Source organism: Chaetodon trifascialis, chromosome 18 (genome assembly GCF_039877785.1).
Source record: "Chaetodon trifascialis isolate fChaTrf1 chromosome 18, fChaTrf1.hap1, whole genome shotgun sequence".
Classification (NCBI taxonomy): Eukaryota; Metazoa; Chordata; class Actinopteri; order Chaetodontiformes; family Chaetodontidae; genus Chaetodon; species Chaetodon trifascialis.
In genome coordinates, this window is record NC_092073.1 from 6,816,226 (window position 1) to 6,836,638 (window position 20,413).

Below are 20,413 nucleotides of genomic sequence, written 5' to 3' on the forward strand. Positions count from 1 at the left end.
GATGTCATCACCGAGGGACCCAAGAGCCCTGAAAATAAGGGGTGCCTTGCTTTACAGAGACAGACACTCCACCTCAAACTTTCAGGTCCTCTCGGAGTAGCTCGGCAGCTGAGGAAAGTTGTTTATTCCATTTTACTGGCAAGAAGTAAGGTGTTCTTTTGATAGGGCCTGAAAAAACAAAAGCACAAGAAACCTGTGGCCTGGTTTGGCTAAATTTACCAGGAATTTTAATCCGGAGTCGTGACTGGAGTTTTCCCAAGAGAACGGAGGTCAGTAAGGTAGGACAAGAAAAACTCCTGTTTGACCTCCAGTGACCTGGCAGGAGAGAGAGGAGGAAGATGAGGAGGTGGAGGGTGACGGGGCCTGGCTCTTATCCAAACACTGAGAGTGTTTCTGCGGCCCATTTGGCAGAAAAGCACTTATATCATACAACAAACTCACATAATCATATGCTAATGAAATTTCCCTCGTTGCTGCAGACATTGAGCTAAACCTGCAAAGTCTCATTTTACTACAATTTGTTTTCATGGATTTGGCCACCATCCTTTAGAGGATAAAGGATGAGTACTGAAGAAGCATTAAAAAATGTGTTTCATACTTTGCGAGGTTGCCTTGTCAGTGTAGGAATACTAAAAGGAGACCATTTCTAAATGAGAAAAAAAACAGTATTTTGAGGTCATCTGTCTATACTGCGGAAACCGAGGAGTGAGATAAGCATTGCAATAAACATGGTTTGGTGTCATTTTTGGTCTTCCGCTCCACACACAGTGGGCAGTAAAGCAGAAGCATGACAAAAATGGTTTAAAGTGTGGTTACATTTTTTGCAACATAAATTTGCAGCTATAAGACGTGTTTGACTGCTCTGCCCACAGACAACTCCAAGTGCCAGATTCATCTGCAGCTGCTAGATTTTACATTGCCACACGGAGCTTGTTAGGCTAACAAAGCATTGTTATAACCAAGCTAAAAACAGGAGTTAACAGAGTGCTCAGGATGCTCCAATCTAACTTTTTCTATGGCGATACAGATTCTGTTACAGTGACAGACAGCACAGATCTGATAGCCGTGCACTCTTTTCCTGGATGTATCGATGACAAATGATAAGCTTTCCTCAGTACAATGTCAGCGTAACCAATAGGAATGATGGCCTTACACACTAATATGAGACTCAAGTTGCAATAAAGCAGAATTATCCTTTAACAGTGCTCTAGGTTTCCAACAAAAACACAAAACCCTGGACACAGCACTCCCTGGTCGGTTATTCTGTCTAATGTAGTCCCTCTAGCTGCAGGGTCACTGTTCCTTCATGTCGTACAAAGGAGGGAGCACCTTCAACACAGCTCAGCATGGGAACGCTCCCAGGCACCACCTCGTACCTTTCTCCTCTTTGTAACAGAGAGAGCCGTTCCCCACGCTCTGTGAATTATGCATCGAACCTCCCAGCAACTTCTCACCAGTTGTTCAAGCAAGCTGCCCGAGGACCACGAGTCCTCTTCAGTGTACCTCCACCTGAAGAGGCGGACTGCTCTCACATCTTCAAAGAGAAGTCAATCACGCCATAGATTGTTAGTACCACCCAGTGGGTTTACAAAACTTTTACTTGGTCTCTCACAGGTGCAGTGAAAGGGGATGGGGCCCACATTTCTCAGAAAGTGGAACACATTTTTTTTTTAGAGCCAAGCTCTGACAAAAACTTCGAGCAGGGGTGGGTGGGGGAGGTGAGGGAGGGGTTGGTTGAGATCAAAAGCCTGCAAGTTCCTGGCGAGCGGACCCAATCAGCCAAGAGGGCCAAGGAGAGGAGGAGAGACAAGCGCTTCCTTTTTAAATTGATCCCACTGAGACCCTCAAGGTTCCCCTCGCAGGACTCACAGAAAAGCGATAAAAATCTGGCCCTGTGGATCTGACGAGGAACTGGGAGGGAAGAAGGAGAAGAAGAAAGATGGTTTCGGGGGGAGAGAAACAGAAAGAACAGAGGGGAACTGTGGGGGGAGAGGAGCCGGTCGAGGCAGATCAAGGGGAGACAAGGGAGACAAGAGGGGTGGGCTCATTCTCCGTGGGTGCATCCAGGCAGCGCTACGTGCCAGCAAAGAGCCAGAGCAGGGAGGACTGGTGCTATCAGCTATCAAACCCATGTTACACGTCTGATGATGTGCTCAACCAATCAACCATGGCTGTATCTTTATCCTGCCCAGGTCCTGGCAGCTGAAATGCTGGATCGTTTGGTGCTGGCCTGAGATCAGACTCTGGATGAGGCTGGTGTCGTTATCCACAGCATGTTGGGGCCTCAAAGGAACAAGCACTATCAGAGCAACCCAGAGACCCCACAGCCTGCCAGACACACCGCAGACCTGCCCAGTCGACTCCGGGAGCACACCAACACACAGCGAGCTGGTGTGTGCGTGTGTGTGTGTGTGTGTGTGTGTGTGTGTGTGTGTGTGTGTGTGTGTGTGTGTGTGTGTGTCCTCCAATTCCATGGATGTATTTTATACAGTATAATATGAAGCCACTATCACCAGGGCTCCACAGTCATCAAAGAGGAAAATTCAACAATACATTCACTCTTGTGCTGTCAAATGTCACAACTGAAGCCAGTTGAAAAAATAAAGATCCGCACATGGTATTTATTCATTGAGTGACATCTGAAAGTGCATTTTCTCTTTTCAGTCACCGTGGATCCAACGGTAGTCTTAATCTTACAAATTCCCAAATGTTCATGAAGTCTTTTTGATTTTTCAAAACAGGGCTGAACAACTTCGACAGCCTCGTCTTGTCGACTGGTGTTCTCTCTAATACATTAAAGGGGTGAACAACACTTTTCTGCAAAGGGAGCTGTGTATATCAATAACAGTTGTAATACACTGATACACTTTCGATATGACACATTACATTTCAGAAATTCAATTACAAAAAGGGACAACATTTTCCATTTTTATGAAAGAACAACATCCAGCATTCACACTTTTCACAGGGCGGTCTTAGAAGGTCAGAGGTGCAATGCCACTGTTTGTCCTCAGCCTGTCATGGTAGTCCTTGACAGGTATGTCACTGCAAGGCCTTGCTGATAAAACCATGTGAGGGCTCTTCACAGGTTAGGGCAGAATGTCTCATTAAGATGGATCACTTTACTGGCAGTGCAGACTGAAAGCAGCACAGTGTTTCTGGTACTTGTGAGACAATGAAAAAAGATTTGGGTTTGAGTAATAGAGCCATGATGGTTTATCAGATGCTAATGCACATATTTGATTTGCCAAAACAGTGCATCGTTAATGAGGTTACATCGTGTTGGGGTCTTTTTTTCTGTGTACAATTAACTCGAAAAGAACTAGAACAACAGAGCTTGGGTAGCTTCATTGGGCAGCATCCTGCATGAAGCTACGATGGCAAGGTATTTGTACCACATTCACCTTTGGACAGCTATTCACACTTTACGTGGTCAGACACGTGTTACAAACTAGACCATCTCAAGCATGCCGAACTAGCAAGAGGGAGCGAGAGGAGGAGGAGGCAGGTGGGAGGTGAAACGAGAGGGAACTGCTACATCAAGAACAGCAGGCAGCATTCCTCCACACCTCTGGTAGTGAGGTAAGTGAAGAAAGACTAAAAAAAAAACCCCCCAAAAAAACCATTCGTTTTGCATTGTAGCACTTGGTCAAGAGGAGGACTGGCAGGCAGCAGCATTGTAATCCTGCACTATGATCTGAATGACTGGATATTAACTTAATGCATGAACAAAGTATTTGATTATTTGATACTCTGCTAGCAGCACGACTTAGCTCTGTGACTGCTGCAGACTACAATAAACCAACTTAACTGTGACGGAGAGCCAGTGCTGAGCATGAATAACTTACAGCCTCATAAATAAGCAGATCTCTACTAATATCATTAAAGTGGCCCTGGGGCTGACACGCCCCCATATCCCTGTGCAACACCTCCACCAACCACCACCCTCCTCTGCCAATGACAAATGCCCGGAAATCACCTAACTATTCAACATCAATATTTTGACATTTCATTCAGCTGACTCTTCAGACGGAGACATTTATTCAACTAGCTGAATAAAAATTGGCAGGAGGGGTGAATTTACGTGACCGGGGCTCAGTTGCCACAGGTAACCTTTTTGGAGGGACTTACTGTGGCAAATTGATTGCTGAGAGCGCAGACTCATCATGAGTGCTAATTTTCAGCAGCAGCGCACAGCGGAGCGGGGAAATAAGAGGCTCTATTTATAACAGAAGGAAACGGGAGAGGGGGATTAGCTTGTCATTAGAATAAAGAGCACAGAAGAAGAATCAATTTCAGGGTTTAGAAAGCTGACAAACACAGTTCGCTTATTCTTTCTCTCACTCCCTCTCTGTCTCTGGCTCTCAGCTCACCTTTCGACTGAACAGCCCACGACCCACAAGATATGGAGGTGAGTTTTTTGAAGAGGCAACCGACCATCATCGACACCACTAAATCTCTGTGACATGATCCACATTGTTTGCAAATTTGAGAGACTCAATGCATAGTCATTATGAGAGGCACTAATTCATTCATTCATGTAGAGAAGATGAAGCCCTGAATCTGTCAGAATGAGAAACTTTAAAATGCTAAAGACAGCAACGCTGACTGGCTTTACTGACAGTTCACACAGGCGGGAACAGCAGCAACTACTCCTGAAACTAATTCTTTAGATGAAATGGCATTTAATAAAAAGCCTGCAAGCATGACTCCTCAGAACTGATATGGCAGGAAGTGAAAGAAAAGCAGTGAACCGCTCGTACTGAACGTGATAATGGCACTTGTTTAGAGGTGGGTGGTGCATGTGTATCAAAACAACAATTGAATTGAAAACAATTAACCACATTCTTCAATGTAAAATTAGATATTGTGTTTCAAGTGAATGATTTCATGTGAAATCTATGTTAGTCACCAACTAAAACAAGTGCATGTCTTTTGAAGTTTTGTTGTTTGTCTCAAGGCAAAGGCAATTTTCCACTTTGTGGACAACAATGTTCTAACTGACTTGCCTGTGGGTGTTGCAGGGATGGGTGAGACTTTTCTAAAAGAAGATTTTACACTGAGGTGAGGCTCTATGGGTCTATTCCAGTCTCTGAACTCTACCTTTGGGATGAAAAAAAGTCCTTCATTTGGTTTTAATGATGGTGGTGGAGAAAGTTGTCTATATGTCGCTCCAACAGCTCACACAGGTGTTCAGTTGGGTTGAGTCCTGCTGACTGTGAACACCACAGCATATGATTCACATCATTTTCGTGCTCATCAAAGCATTTAGAAAGCCCCTGTGTGGGCTGTGGATGGGGGAAATGTCATCCGGGATGAGTCCACTTCAGTCAGGTTTTTCCTTTAGTTTGTCACCCGTCTGTATGCTGCAAATGTGCTCCTTTTCAGTAATAGCTGAGTGTGAGTTTGATATTCTAATTTTCATCATAGGCAGTCCACCAGGTCTCGTTCCAGGTGTGCATAATGGAAAGGTCCCTGGAAAAATCAGGTTTCCCAGCATGCCTTTGGGAACTAGACCAGGAAGGAAGCTTGGGGCTGATGATCAGGCAGACAGGCAACCCAACCTGGTCATCCTACCAACCCTCACCCCGTGACCCGGGCCATCATGTCCCCGCTGTCTAACCTGGACAAATTGTGGGGACAGGAACCACACAGGAAACGGTGTAACTCGACACGAACAGGAACTCATGCGGGGGGGGTGGTGAAAACAAAATACCACAAAGTAAACTTTTCCACCAACGCCATATTACAGCTAAGGCGAGCTTAGCAGGGCGGAGGCACTAGCACATTTCTCTTTTCAGCCCAGGTTAGGCCCACATAGAGGAGCTAAGCTGGCTGTAGGAGGCAGCAGTGGAGGGATTTATCATTCATAAGGGATTGCTCAAGCAGGCATCAAAAGCAGGGATGAACTGAAGACAACCTCCCAGTGTCGCCTGTAGATGCTGCCAAGACTCTTCATATTACTGATACAGTAGCAGGAAAACATATTCAATTAATACACTAGAGCAGACAGCAATACTGGACTCTCCAATCCAATCCGCTTATGGAGCATCTAATAGCATACGAGGAGGAAGGATATTGTGCTAATTTGTCTTGTCTGTGGAGCACTCTGACAGGCCCATTGATGCTGACATCTCTTTAACATGAGGTTAGTGGGTGTTTGGCCTCCCCTCCAGTCGTTTGTGAGCTGCAGAGCCTGGAAATGATTAGGCCTGGGAGGGCAATTAGCCTGAGCATCGCTGGGCTAAATATAGTCCGGCTTGGCCCAGCTCTGCTCCTGGGTCATATCCACACCGCAGCCTCCACGCAGGCATGTTAGTTCAATCTGGATGCCGTTTGTTTTATGACTGATGCGAAGGCTCCGCTGACTCAGACGAGATAACATAACTCAGCCGTCGATCAGGTGTCTCGGGGGGGAAGGAAGTGAGTGGGAAGGAGTCGTGGAAGAAAAACTAAAGGGATGACGTTTGAAAGGGAAGCACATGTTAACCTCAATATCCAGAAAATATGAGCTGGAGAAGCATGTTCCTAAAGTTGACTGACTCATCTTTATTTATTCCATCACACTTTATATGTGTCTACCCGCTGTGTCCTGCTTTTCACGATCAAACCTTCAGCTTGAATGCAGCCTTCTTTCACAAGAAACATGGTCTCAAACAAACCATGGTTGGGAAAACATGCTTTCCCACAGCCTTACACAAACTAAACGGAATGCAAAGAAAGAATGCTTTCCCATCGCACGGCTCCCTGCCCCTCCAGTCCCCATATCTCCCACCCCCTGTGAGAGATTTTATCCTTAAAAACAGGAGGTTCGCCCACTCGTTCACCTGGGACAGCTCTTGGATGGCGGAGGCAAGCTAGAAGGTTATAGGAGCCTGGGAATGTTTAACATCAAGAAAGCAATCAGAACATAGACGGCGCTCTGGGAATTAGACAGGAAACATGGAGAGTAACCCCTTCCTGCCTGAGAGGAAAGAAAAGAGGAAGTGATTTGGGTTATGTGGCGAACTTCTACTGTAACCTGAAAGCACGCGTGTCGGCATTACAGGAATACTAGGTTTTCAGAAAAGCTAAATTTAGCCAATTCACATCAAGACTTTTTTAAGAACTTGAAAAGAACCAGTTTCACTTCTCTTGGAAGTAACACTTTTCAGCTGATCTCTACCTACATCTGTGTTGAGAAAGGTGACGTGTGAGAGACCCAAATGTGATACAAGAAAAGCACTGAAAGAAAAGGCAGTGGCCTCAAACTCAACATCGCCTCAGCTTGAATTTCCCCATCACTGGCTTGACCCGGTGTGTCTTTCGGCAGTGTATACAGACGGAGGTGAAACACAAGTGGAAATGCTCTGGCGCTACACTGAGCTCAGCACAAATTGCACAAGACAGCTCAGGAAACAGGGGTTGGCTTTGTACCCGAAGCAGAGAACACTTATCAAGCAGTAAGTCGCACTGTAAGAGGCCTATTCCTACGCTGTCCTGTGACCGAGCTGAGCAAAAAGAGTTACACACAAAGACATGTACACAAGAGTTTACAGCCACATCAGGGGACCATGTGATGCTATGCTCTTTGTAAAGGAAACCACACTGTAAGACAGACAAAAGTTGAGGTCCAGACTTTGAGCAGTCGTCGTTGTTTACGTGCACTTACATAAGTAGCCGGGCACATGCATACTTAAAAAAGCCAATTAGGTTTTAAGTATGCACGGACATAACAAAAGGCTTCAGACAGAGAAGAAAAATGCTGTGACAGCAGAGTGGCTGGATGAGATTAGAGATAATTAGAAACAGGAAAGCATCAAGCACTCAAAATAATTCCAACAAATAATTCTGATGCATTAAAAACTCAGGCTCACACAAAGCAGCCTCTACAAGTTGAAATAAAAGTGTTCCAAGTAGCACTTATAGAGTGAATATAACCAAGTCGTGGTTCCAGTAAGGAGTGGTGCATGTACACATATCTGGAACACCCAGGTTACTACAGAAGGCCTAAACACCAATTTCCACCTTGAATTTAGTGAAGTGGTGCATGGTTTCCCACAGAAAAGGCCCCCGCCTCACCTGAAGCACAGACCACCTCGTCTAATGTCAGGATTCTTACATTTTTAGGAAATATAAGGCTCATTAAGCTTCTGGGAAAACTCAATCATACAGCAAATGCTGCATATTTAATGAGGCAATTGCTTAAATTGTCATCTCGTAACCACCAGTCTAGTAACGAGATGAGCTGCATCAGAATCTGCCTGATTCAGCTCAGCAGGTGACTGACCAATTGATCACGTCATGCATTGTCTTCGCAATAAGTAATCAAAGCAGCCCTTCCAATTGTCAGGAAAAAAGAATAGCATAGTAATCCTACTGCACTGCACTAACTGAAACGTACATTTTTTACAAGTGGCTTCTGTGTACCACAGACTGTTTACATGGCCTGAGAGAGCGCTGCAGCACTTCCTCAGTCTCATTAAGAGCTATACGGACGAAGCAGCTCAAAGAAAAGATGCAGCATTTAAAAAGTCAACACTGTAGATGACAACACCCCCTAAACCAGAAAAAGCCTACCAGAAAAAGCCCACTGGACTTAATCCAGGCCATAAATCACATCCACTGTGCACCCACTATATGAAATTCCCTGTAAGCCCTAACATTATAGCCATGCCCACAGATATCCTTGCATCTTGTCGCAGCAGAAGAAAATACATCCATCATTAAGAGAGGTTATTTTGGCAGTGTGCAGTGATGATAAAACTGTGGACATGCACAGTGCCCTGTACATAAACTGTTTGTTAATCTATCATTTGCCACAAGAGGAATGAGATAACAATATGGTGTGGCTTACAGTCGCTGTGGAAAGATCGAAGTGTGTCCTTGGAGTGACATTATTTATTGAAATAAATTCACTCAAGCTGAAATATGTATAGCGAATGCATTATGAACAGTGCTTCTGATGGAGCAGAGAGGGCTTTAACTCACCATAACATTGGCTTGCTCCTTTCAACAGATGTCCCTTGTGTGACACACGTCGGGGATAATAGAGAGGAAAGGGTCTGAATGCTTTAATTTACCCTTTTCATGAATGGAAGGGATTTCCTTTTGATGGCCTATTTGAATGTATAGACAATTTAGAGTCCTTCTCCGAGCAGCGATTCTGATCTTAATTACTTTGTTAATTAGCTGTGATTCACAGGGAGAAGCCTTGCCCTATCCAAAGTCCCTCTGCATTGCTGAGGGGGCTCCTCAAAAGCCCTCACATCCTCGCTCCCGTTTTAGAGCACCACTCCTGCACTTGTGACACTGATTTGCAAGTCTGCCTTTGCTGAAGGTGGGCTTTTTTCCTTAAATGTCAGCAAACCCCATAGAGCTCCAGTTCTCGAATTCTACTGCCGGAGGAAAGCAGACCAAAACGCCCCCCCGGTCCACGTCGACTTACATCACACGGATGCATTCCACAGATTTATGTTTATCGTTTTCCAATGAAAGAGGGACAGCCGCTGCAACATCCTGCATGCTCCTCTCGCCCGTGTGATAAATATGGCTCCCTCGCTCTGGGTGCCTCGACTTGGCGGATCGATGGAGCATTTAGCTAATCGCAAAAGAAAGCCACAGGAGGAAGAGTAAAAAGGATTGTCATAAGCAGCAGGCGTTGAGTGAACTCGCTGGACAAACAATGATGCTTTTCATTTGCTTGTAATGCTTACTTACTGCACTGCCTCACAGGAAGTTATCACTCATGAAGGTGGATCGAGCTCTTTTCTTGTGCTTCATCCTGATTACACGCCACCTACAGCAGTTGGTATCTTGAACAAGCAGTGCAGAACTTGAACACAAGTAGGTGTTTTGGCATGCAGACGAGCCTGAGAGAACAGCAGGCCAACAGAAAGGAAAGGTAAGGTCCAGCTGAGGCAGCTGCTTGCTATTACTCCACCTCACTGCAACCCACCCCTCCGACCCCCACCAGCAGGAAATAAGCAATCATTTAGTACTGACAGGTACATGCTGAACCACTGCTATCTCTGCTCTCAAACCAACCAAATCATGGATTACAGCAGTTTAGAATTAACCTTAAGCCTCTCAAGCATCTTTGCCAAGGTTAGTCAGTTTCATACCATTCACACACGTGGGTATATGTGAGGGAGATTTTACTTTCAACAGCAAAGAGAGTATCAGCTCACACAAGCAAAAATATCAGATGTACAAACCATTCCTCTGCGTGGAGCTCCCTCAGAGACAGAAAAAACAGAGCAGCAAACAAAGAAAAGTCTCTCCTTAAACCCTCCTCAAACATTTGAGGTGCTTTTCTGCTCGTGAAAAGCAGCAATTTAGAGGTCTCTGGTGAGCTGTAGAGGCCTTAGTGTGTCCAACTGGATCTGGAGTGTAGCAGCAGACCTGCCTTAACGCACTGCCAGGTCACCTTTGCTGTGTGAAAAAGGCAATACGAGGCCAATACAGCTTCTTGTAGCTTGTAGCACATAAACAAGGTGGCAGTGCGAGCTTAATGGTGAAGAATGTCCAATATACAGTTAGTGCCACCTCCCTTAGTATTTTTACTGCTCAAGCACTGTGCTCAGCTTGTTGCGACATTTATCTACACCTGAGTGCTACAACTATATCCCACTGTAAATAATACAACATTATTTGATAGTGGTTCAGTAGCTAATGGTTAACAAGCCACGCAAACTTAACTTCTATCTTCAAGAGATCTGAAGCCAGCTGATCATCTATGGAAGACACAGTGGTGAGATCGCCTTTGAATAAAGATACTGTATAATTCATTCAGTCTGCCATCAAGACAAATGCTACCCTGGTACTGTACAAAACTGTGGAAGTGTGCAGCAAGCAGGTACTGAGGGACGGTCGCTGCCACAATTCAGGGGTAGCATGAGGGCCTTGTGATTAATGCAATCATGCCACAGTCCAGAGAGCAAACAGAGCCCATATCTGTCAAAGTGTTACTGCACAACATACTTTGTAACTGCTCCAGAGATATGGAATAAAGTAGGAATTAAGAGCACGGCTGCTTAAAATTACAGAGGAAGCACTGCATTAAGGATTGTTGCTAGTTTCATGAAAACATTGTCTTCAGTCATTTGGAAATGTACGTAGCAAAGTGCTCTCTAATTTAGTTCATTAATCTACTAAATTAGAGGGGCCCTAAACACATTCAAATGTGTTTTCCTCTCATCTCACCAAGCTTCAAACACATCCAGATACATCACTTTGATGTCACTTACTGAGGTTTGAAGATACAAACTGTAGCTCATTCCAGTACAATTGCACTCATGAGCAAATGTGTTTGCGTGCTGAAATCACTGAAAGAAATGCATCTGAAATCTGGTCGTTTCAGGCACCACAATCCACATGCCTCTGAGAAGTGACTGGGTTTATACATGCAAACTGTGTCAAATCACACTCTCAGCACTCTGGGTAAGAAGAAGAAGAATACCATTTGACTATATCAGCTCACAAAGACGGCTGCCATGAGACTGTGCTGTTCAATAGCCTGGAATTATAACATGACACCCATATGCCTGGTCTATGACAGCACACAGTGTTTACAGAGCATCTGTTTTGTTCTCAGTGTGCTTCGGTGCCCTTCAAATAAATGTGCCAAAATTAACTAGAAATATATTAGTAGGGCCCTTTGATTTCTGCAATGCAGAGAGAGAGAGAGAGAGAGAGAGAGAGAGAGAGAGAGAGAGAGAGAGAGGTGAGGCAGCACACAAGCAAGAACTCATCACTTCAACAAATTCTCAGAAGCACAACCACATCAGCAGATGCCAGACACGAGCTCATCGATTAAGAAAAACAGTGCAATATTGCGTTACGTCAAAGTCGTTCATCCTGACTATATTTTCTTATTCTTATGTCTGACTATTATCTTTCTTATAAAATGGAACCTGGAAGAATTATTTGGTTTTCATGTTCCCAAACCACAAAACACACACTCTGCATATTGACAGACCAACTGCGACTAAATCACAGTTAAACCAATCCATTGTGAAAACTTCTATTTGTAGCTCTAATAATAACAAACAGCCTACAGTCTCACTATACTTGCAGCGACAGCATTTGTGGTTACATCCACCAAAAGAACACTCCAGACGGGAGATGTGGGCCTGATAATATTAGACTCACTCCTCTGGGCAAAGATATCATATGTCCTCCCTTGCCCTTAAATAGCCCTACCCTTGTCCTAAATATCCCCAAATTATTATTCTTTCCAATGAAATAAATCTCATCTAACATTAGTATGGCAAATGAGACTGTGCCAAGGCAGTGTTAGGGCCAAATAAAATGCCCACATAGAGACAGGAGTAAACATGTAGTCAGCTCTGTTTTGTCTGTGACAGGCCTACAGGCCCTCAGGCTCAGGAGCCGTTTCTCCCTCTACAAACAGCTCTGTTCTCCAGCCCCAGATGTCTCATTACTGTAAAACAAGCAGAGAGATGAGCGACATACAAGCCACTGGCCCACAACGCTGCCTCCCTTTCAATTAGAAAGGATTAGCCTAGCCTGAGCGGGCCTTCCTGTGTGATATGTTACCTTGCATCACACAGGACAGCCATATGTCAGACCTAAATAAATTACTGAGGAGCTGAAAGCTTGGCGATGGCCGAAAGGGAGTTATGGCTCCACTAGAGTGCACAACAGGCGTAATAGGAGGAGGATGCTGTAGCCTCTATAAAATTTTACACTCTTTGAGAGGGCATGGGCAAAGACACAGGTATACACTGTCCCTCACTGACTCTCGTAAATTAGACCTATAGGATCCCACAATTCCTCAGTAGATTTAGTAGTTTTACTCAGCATGCATTAATCAAGCGATAAGGCCAAGCCAGGGAAAAAATTCTGCAGTGTCATGCTCTGGCTAAGCCAACTGGACAGATCCCATCCAATGCCATGACACGTACTATAGGAAGAGAGACCAACCTTAAGAGAGTAGCAAGGGCTCATACCACCGCCTGCATCACTCACTTTTATGGGAATAGGGCGGCGGGGGGTTTAACAAGAGGTTTTACTTGTCAAGGGAAGCGACATTACATAAGCATAAAACGATGAGGTCCACAAATCACCACAGTTGACTTGTGACGTATGGTAGGACCGGGCGTGTTGTACAGCTGGCAACGCTGCTAGTAAACTCTTGTGTTTGTGGGTGTAAGGCTCAGGGTAAAAACAGCAAAGGCATTTCTAATATAAGCCGTCTGCCCTACAGTCAGACGAAGGCAGCACTTATGCTGGAGTTTCCTTAACCCCACAAGAAATTGAAAATACAGCTCTGAAAGTGCAGCTAACCCGGCCGCTTGCTCGTCTGCATCATTTTCCAGCGAGCCTGTGCCATTGCTGGAGCGACTCCAGTGACCAGGGGCGTCTGTGGTTGAACCGTGCTAGTCCGCAGGTCCGGAGAGGCAGGCAGCGAGCAGGCAGGCAGGCTCCGCTATGCCTGACATGGAGCACCCTCGCAGGGGGAACGACTGAGTAATGGCAGGGTAACTTGATCCAGGGTTGGGAGGGAGTGGGAGCAAACCTGACGCCTAAATCATAGCTGTGGGATGGAGAGAGGGAGACACACAAATGTGTTTGCAAGAAAGATACGCAGAGGGATGAGAGGCTGAGGAGACGGTGGGTGGGACGAGCAGGGAAACGAGCAGCGGTTAGACAAGATATTTGGGAAGCGGCCAAATGACAGGGGATGAAAGTAGACGCCTCTCTGCTGCCTTTTATGCACGTGCCATCGCTGGGGTAGGAGGGACCACAGAGGAATGACAAGGCGTGGGTTTGGGTTTCAAATTCATAAGTCTGTCTCAGACAGAATAAACACGCGTAGGCCCAAAATGACTTATATTTTCCCTTGTGTCTGAAGCTAACTGACAAATTTAGGCTGGCAGACATAAATAAATGTATACGTCTTTATATAGGCTGAAACCTTTAACCAGGCCTTAACCTGTCCTACAGCTCCATCGCTGAATAGGGGATCACTTTATTACATCTAGAGCCTCAGTGTAATGAACACCGCAGCTGAGTTTTACACAGTTGTTATTTCAAAACAGAGAACTTATTGAGGACCTTGGCACTGTGAGGCTCCCGGAACTCCAGGGACCCGACATGTTTGTGCTGCTTTAATCGAAAATGTGTTAACATGCACCAACAGATAACAACATTACTGACGTGACAGGGGCCTTTAATTTGGGTCCAGGCTAATGATTTCACAATTACTTTATTAATTTAATCATTTGTTTAAAAAAGAACAGAGAAACATCTTCAATTTTGCTTATTTTGCCTGACAAACAATCCAAAACTCAAAGACATTCAGTTTACTATCATTTAACTCAAAGAAAAGCAGCAAATCTTCACACTGGAGAAGCAAATGTTAGGCATTTTTGCTTTCAACATGTCAACTGACTAATTATTTTAGCTCTCGTAAAAACAGGAAATTATAGGCAAAACATTGTTGCTTATTTAAACGGATGCTAAATTGAAAAACGTGCATTACACAAAGTGAATATCGACACGTATATTCCCTGTAGAGAAAAACAGACCATTAAAGAAATACCCAGCAAGAAAATACAAAAATACCTGTACAAAAATAGCAAATGATAAAAACCCCCTGATTGCAATAACTGTCATCGCAGAGCGAAGCCACTTTTTCATGATAGTGGAAGAACACAACTTCCTTTTTTAAGCTTTTATTCACTGAGCACAAGCGGTGTTTAACAGGAACACCCTGCACTTTGACTTCCTTAAAACAGGCCTGTACAACCACAGTCTGTTTTTGGCCACTGGAACAGTTCACGGTTGAGGGCCTTGCTCAAGGGCACTTCTGCAGGAGTAATAATGGAGGGGCAGATTCACCCTACCCAAAACCGGCCTTCACCGAACTCGTATTCATGACATCATTTCTTTTATAAGCGACTTGCAATGTATCATAAATATAACATTACACAACAAAAAAATGACTGATTTGAAAACTCCCAGGCAGTTGCCATGCCAATGACCATACAGGTCTGATGCTGCAGTGCCGCCTTGTTCCCTCTCATGATGTCACCTCGCGACGACAATTTTTTCTAATCACGCGCACAGCGGAGAAAATGGCTTGCTAGAAGTGGAACATAGCCAGGAACTATGCTAATGCTCAAAGGAGCAGCCTAATATAATAATATGCCTTAGCTGCCTGCAGCCTACAAATCCTGTAAAAGTCAGTCATTAAGCTTCACATGTAATTTTCATTAACTTTTCTTGGAAACAAGACTCGAGCAAGACCAACAATTTAGCAGAGAAAGAAATGTTCACCAGGCTATTACTGAACCACATCCTCCCTTTTCCATCCACAATATGGTCTCCATTCATTATTCAGACTGGAGATGCACTTTCCTTGTTCTTCAGCTCTCCACTCATGTCATCTTTGGGCAGCACTTAACAGACGGGATACATATCTGCTGCTTATAATTCAGGTATAACTAAAAAAGACAACTTCAACGGTTTTATTCAATTTGGCTTAATAGGCTGATGGACTTCCTAATTTTTCATCAGAACGTGAGGTTTTCCTCCAATGCCTATACAAAAGGAGTCCGTCTTTGAATGCCTCACTGAAGTAGCCTGCTTCTTAATGTTTTCAGAGGAGAGCTGCATTTTAATTCACTCTTGCGGTGCCTATATTCCTCCCATAATGCAGAGATGCCATAATCGAAAAAGTAGGCCAAGCCTTGAAGCAAAACTCGGAAAAACACAATCAGCTACCAGCTCCGCAGCGTCCAATCTGCAAGCCACCGCTGAATGCAGAGCGGCTGGCTGAATGTTTGCCTGTATTATCATACCTCTCGTGCACAATGTCAACAAGATTTGGGAAGGCTCTGGACTTCTTTGTTATTACCCACAACTTAGACTGTTACTTCAAAACCTGCCTATGAACGGTGCCGGAGCAGAAAAAAATCTTGTGTGTTATGGTAACGTGATCTTGGTTATGATTGAGCGGAAATGTTAGACAAGCATCTAAGTTTCCTCTGCCTGCTTCCACCATCCTCATCTAGCCACATGTGAAACCACACTGGAACTGCTCGCCCAGCCAAAGTAAACGCTCCAGTCGTTTGCTTGGCCTGTGTTTACACTGGATGCCAGGTTTGCATGCCAGCCCCTTACTCATTTTCTGGTGATAAATGATATCACACGGTGTAACTCTTCTTTCATAATCATTGTATGCGATGAACCTTAAAGTGTGAGACATTTCCCACAGCGAGCTGCGAGATAAAGGAGGCAGTCGCAGTCAAACTCTGCTCTGTGTGTGTGTGCGTGTGTGTGTGTAGGAAGGGAGGGTGTTCCTCACACTGACTCATCTATAGGCCGCAGAGCTGCTCTGAGTCTGCAGAAAATATTCACACACACAAAAAGTGTGTAGGCTAACCAATTTTCTAAGTGAGCAGTGAGTTGCTCTGAAATGAGCAATGAATGGAAAGGCAATGTAATTTACCAGATGAACTGGAGCCAGAATTAAAGTTGATTTATGAGCATATGATTAGCTGTACAACTGGCTGTGTCGCATATTCTAGCTTGAATACTGAACCTTGAATGAACTGTATGGCCTGTTTACCCGAATCTGCTTAACCGGAGTGACCTGCTCTTACGTAACATGAGATGTACAGAGTTCGGACCAGGCAAACAGAAAGCAGTCAGTTAAGGTAGACGGCATGAAAGGGTCAGTTCACCAAGTTGAGGAAAAAAAGATGTTGCTTCTCTTTAGCGGTGTATACATAGCCATGCAAATATTTTCGGTTTCATTTGCTCAGATTTTAAAATACCCCCCTCTGAGGTTTCCACCACAGCCACAACTTACTTCTTTTGGAAATCCACAGGAGGCTGTCCTTCAAACAGTCCCTTCCACTCTCAGAAAAGTTTGTCCACAAATTAAAGCTTGACTTATTAGATTTTTAGACTGATACTGATATCTATATCTGGGAGCTCATTCATTCTATAATCATCTAATGTAAGTTTTTAAGATAAACAGACAATCTTGATATGGATTTCTTGTTTTTTTTAAGAAATGTGACAACAAAAAACACTAAGTGGCACATTTAACAATGGATTTTTTTTCTTTTCAGTGCTCTCTGGTGATGTGTTGATTTTTTGCTGTAGAATGTACACTTCCTCTAAAATCCCCAAATTCACAAAACATATACAGAGTATATGACTAGGGCTGCAACTAAGCATCATTTAATGTTGTCTATAGAATCAGAATCAGCAAAACGATTCAGCTGATCTAAAAAAAAAAACATCTATTGCTCTTTACGTTTCTCACTCTATTGTAAAGTTAGTAATGTGTCCATGTTGGGATGTTGCAGGAATTGCGACTGGCTGGTCAGTAGGCAGGCTGTTGGTAGGTTATGATGTGATCCTCTGAAGTTAACCTCTGGGGCAGGTTGGCTATGTAGCATCTGTTAGCATGGTGATGTACCCTGGTCAAAAATGAGTCAGCTTCTTGATTTAAAAACCTGAATTGAGTCAAAGACCGCTGGCTGGACCGCTGGTCTCACTAACAAGCCTCTGGACACTGTCTCTAGGAAAAACTTTTCCTGTTAAATTGGACTCTTTTTTTAATATTTTCAGTACCACAAACTTACTATTTAATCATTATTCAATTCACCTGGACCAATAAAACTGGTGAACTGATTCTTTACTTTTGGAGTTTGCCTGATGTTTTTAATAAGTCTACAAATCACAACAAACAGAATTCAAACTTTCCCACCAATGACAACAACCACAGTCAAACTGGAGAGTAAGGTGGTAGGAAAGGTTTTTTTTTTTTTCGTAAGTGCTATTTGTATAATAATCAAAAGTCAGTGTGGAATATGTGTTGGCTGTGTCGTAGGAGTTTCTGTTATGAGTGTGAAAGTTCTACCAAATGTAAAAAGAACAAAATACTGCTGAGGCAGCAATTTTTCTACAAAATAAAAGGTGTTTCCAGTGAAAGCATTTTTCTCTAAAGATTCTGATCATTTTTCCTTGACATGAGTCAGACCTTTGTTTAACTCAACTGATACTGTCAGAGTCTGAGACATACAAAACTGAGTTACATCAGAGTGATGCTAAACCCCTCTAGCAAGGCACTGAAGGCCCACTTGCTCAGAAAATACAGAAAATCGTGTTTGTATTGGGACCATCCCAGCTCTAAATGTTAACTGTAGAAGTGAAGCCATAGCTGAAAAGAAAACACTGTTTTCAGTCAACTTTTCCGGCATCGAGAGCTAAGACGTGCAGAGTTTGCTGACCTCTACGACATCTTTTATGTGACAAAAACTGGGCTGCTGCTGATAGGGAAAATTAAATAAAGTGTTGTATCTGGAAAAGAAAACCCAGAACACCCTCTGGAACATACTGTATACCACAGTGAGAGATTTCCAGTTCCAAAAAGATGGATCTTACAGAGGGGAATTTTCTCCCTCACTGAAAATCCATCTTCATGTCACCAAGGCAGACCATATGCCTCTTTTTTGAACATTTTCGAGTTTTATAATCTAAATCTTCACACACCTCAAACAGACACCAGTCACACAAGCTGCTCACTGACACTAGATCAGCACTCCACATACAAAGCCACGTGAAATCATGGTCTCACAGCTTTCTGACAGTATGAAACAGGAGGCCTGAAAGATGACTCTGACCTTTGACCTCCCTGAGCAGAAGTCCAAGAAATCTATTGAGAAATACAGAAATATAAAGAATTTTCCTAAATGCATCACAAACTGCAGACTGTTTCCAGCCAAAGTCCTCCATTGCTTCATCACCGGAATGCACTCATTTTCTTATGGCATTAACTGACACTGAGTATTGATTTTCCTTTTCAGTTTGCAGTCTGTATATTGGTTGGAATTATTTTTAGCTTTTAGATTGACAGTGACTTAGACTGACAACTATTAAAGTGGTAAGGACCCTTTAGTAGTAGATGATATTAATAAAATCTTGTGTGAAAAATGTGTCATTTTGTACCATAATGCAGTAACTATTCAACGCTTGGTTAATACAGGGAATTAAATACATGAAAGATCAAGGCACTTCTTCAGACTGAGCTGACTGACAGTCAGAGCTATTAAACACACCACAGTCTAAGCAACTCTCACAGCTGACACATTTCCATCATCTTACTCTATATGTCAGCAAAATGCCAACACCATGGGCCCATCCACATTAACTTAATGGTGAATTAATGTAGCAATGCAGTCAAATAAGGGTCAATCAATACTGGCTGTACTTTGTAAGGTGGTAAGAGTCTCATGTGTTAATTCATCCCAAAATATTTCTTTCTACTCTAACTGGGCACCAACATCTTCACTGCAGTTGGCATGTGTTCATATATCCACAGCATAACAAACTTCCTGCTCTGACGTTTTACCATCGCACGATTGCACAGGTGGACAACCAGCACTGCGGACACACAGAAGGCGAGTTGAATTAAGAAGTGAGGCTGTTCACAGGACAGTAACAGTCAGTCCAGTGTCTGTTGGCACATCTGTCTGTGTTCACCTCACTGCAGGGAATCCTGGCCTGATGACGTATGTCCGCGACGCACAGCTGCAGGGTTAGCCACAGGCCTGCTCTGCATTAGCTACACACACACTGTGTGACATCTGCAAGACGTTCATCTATCCGTTCCTAGTTGTATGTGCACTTTTGCGTAAAATCAACACTTTGGGAACACTGGTGTTTGAGTTTGGAGCTGTTACTCATAATGTAAATAACAGAGCAAAGCCTGAGCTCCTTACTGCTGCATGTACAGGCTACCGTGATAACATTGCAAACGAGCCTGGTTGGGCTTCATTTTCTCTCCCGAAAAGCAGCGGGCTGGGTGGAAATGTTGGAATTACTGTAAACATGTCTCACCTGGATCCCCAGTTATATGGAGGAGGCGCCTTCAAACTACAGACGGGCTCATTTTTCGTAAATACCTGGTAAAACCGTCGATCCTCATAAGTGTTTCTTTCCAGCCATTTTGAGCCAAACCGTTCTCTTGATCCGGCGGGTGGACCGATTATGACCGAGTTATAAATTACTCATTTTCTCGGCTTATGGTTACCAAAATATTGAATTACAGTCAAGCAGAAGTCAAATTTGTGTATCAGTGAGCATTCTGTCTTCAAGTCGGTTGAGGAAGTGATGTCTTGCCGTCATTCATTTACTCAAAAATCCCCGTATAGGCAAAAATGGTACGGCCCGAAAGGGACCTACTTTGCTGTGCTCGGTCAATGCAGCCAATCAGCGGCTGTGTAGTAACCTGTAGCTGTACAGCACAGTGCTGTCACTGCTACAGCTGAGTGTGTGAGAAACATCAGAGTGTTGTGCTAAATGTCACTTTAGACACTGTTACAACTATGTCACGTTGTCGTGATATCGCGGGAACACACACATACGTACATACCCAGCCAGAACGAAA

At 43.9% G+C, this 20,413-nt stretch overlaps 1 protein-coding gene across 2 annotated transcripts in view; it reads right to left on the minus strand.

Moving 5' to 3' along the window:
- znf438 (zinc finger protein 438) overlaps positions 1-20,413 on the minus strand; it is a 57,685-nt gene that overhangs the window by 24,064 nt on the left and 13,208 nt on the right. The window contains exon 1 of one of the 2 annotated variants that reach the window (XM_070986545.1): positions 19,864-20,003. The exons of the other annotated variant lie outside the window; for it this stretch is intronic. The gene's annotated coding sequence lies outside the window, so the exon portion shown is untranslated. Of the gene's footprint in view, positions 1-19,863; positions 20,004-20,413 lie in introns of those variants that run through there. 2 annotated transcript variants of the gene reach the window in all.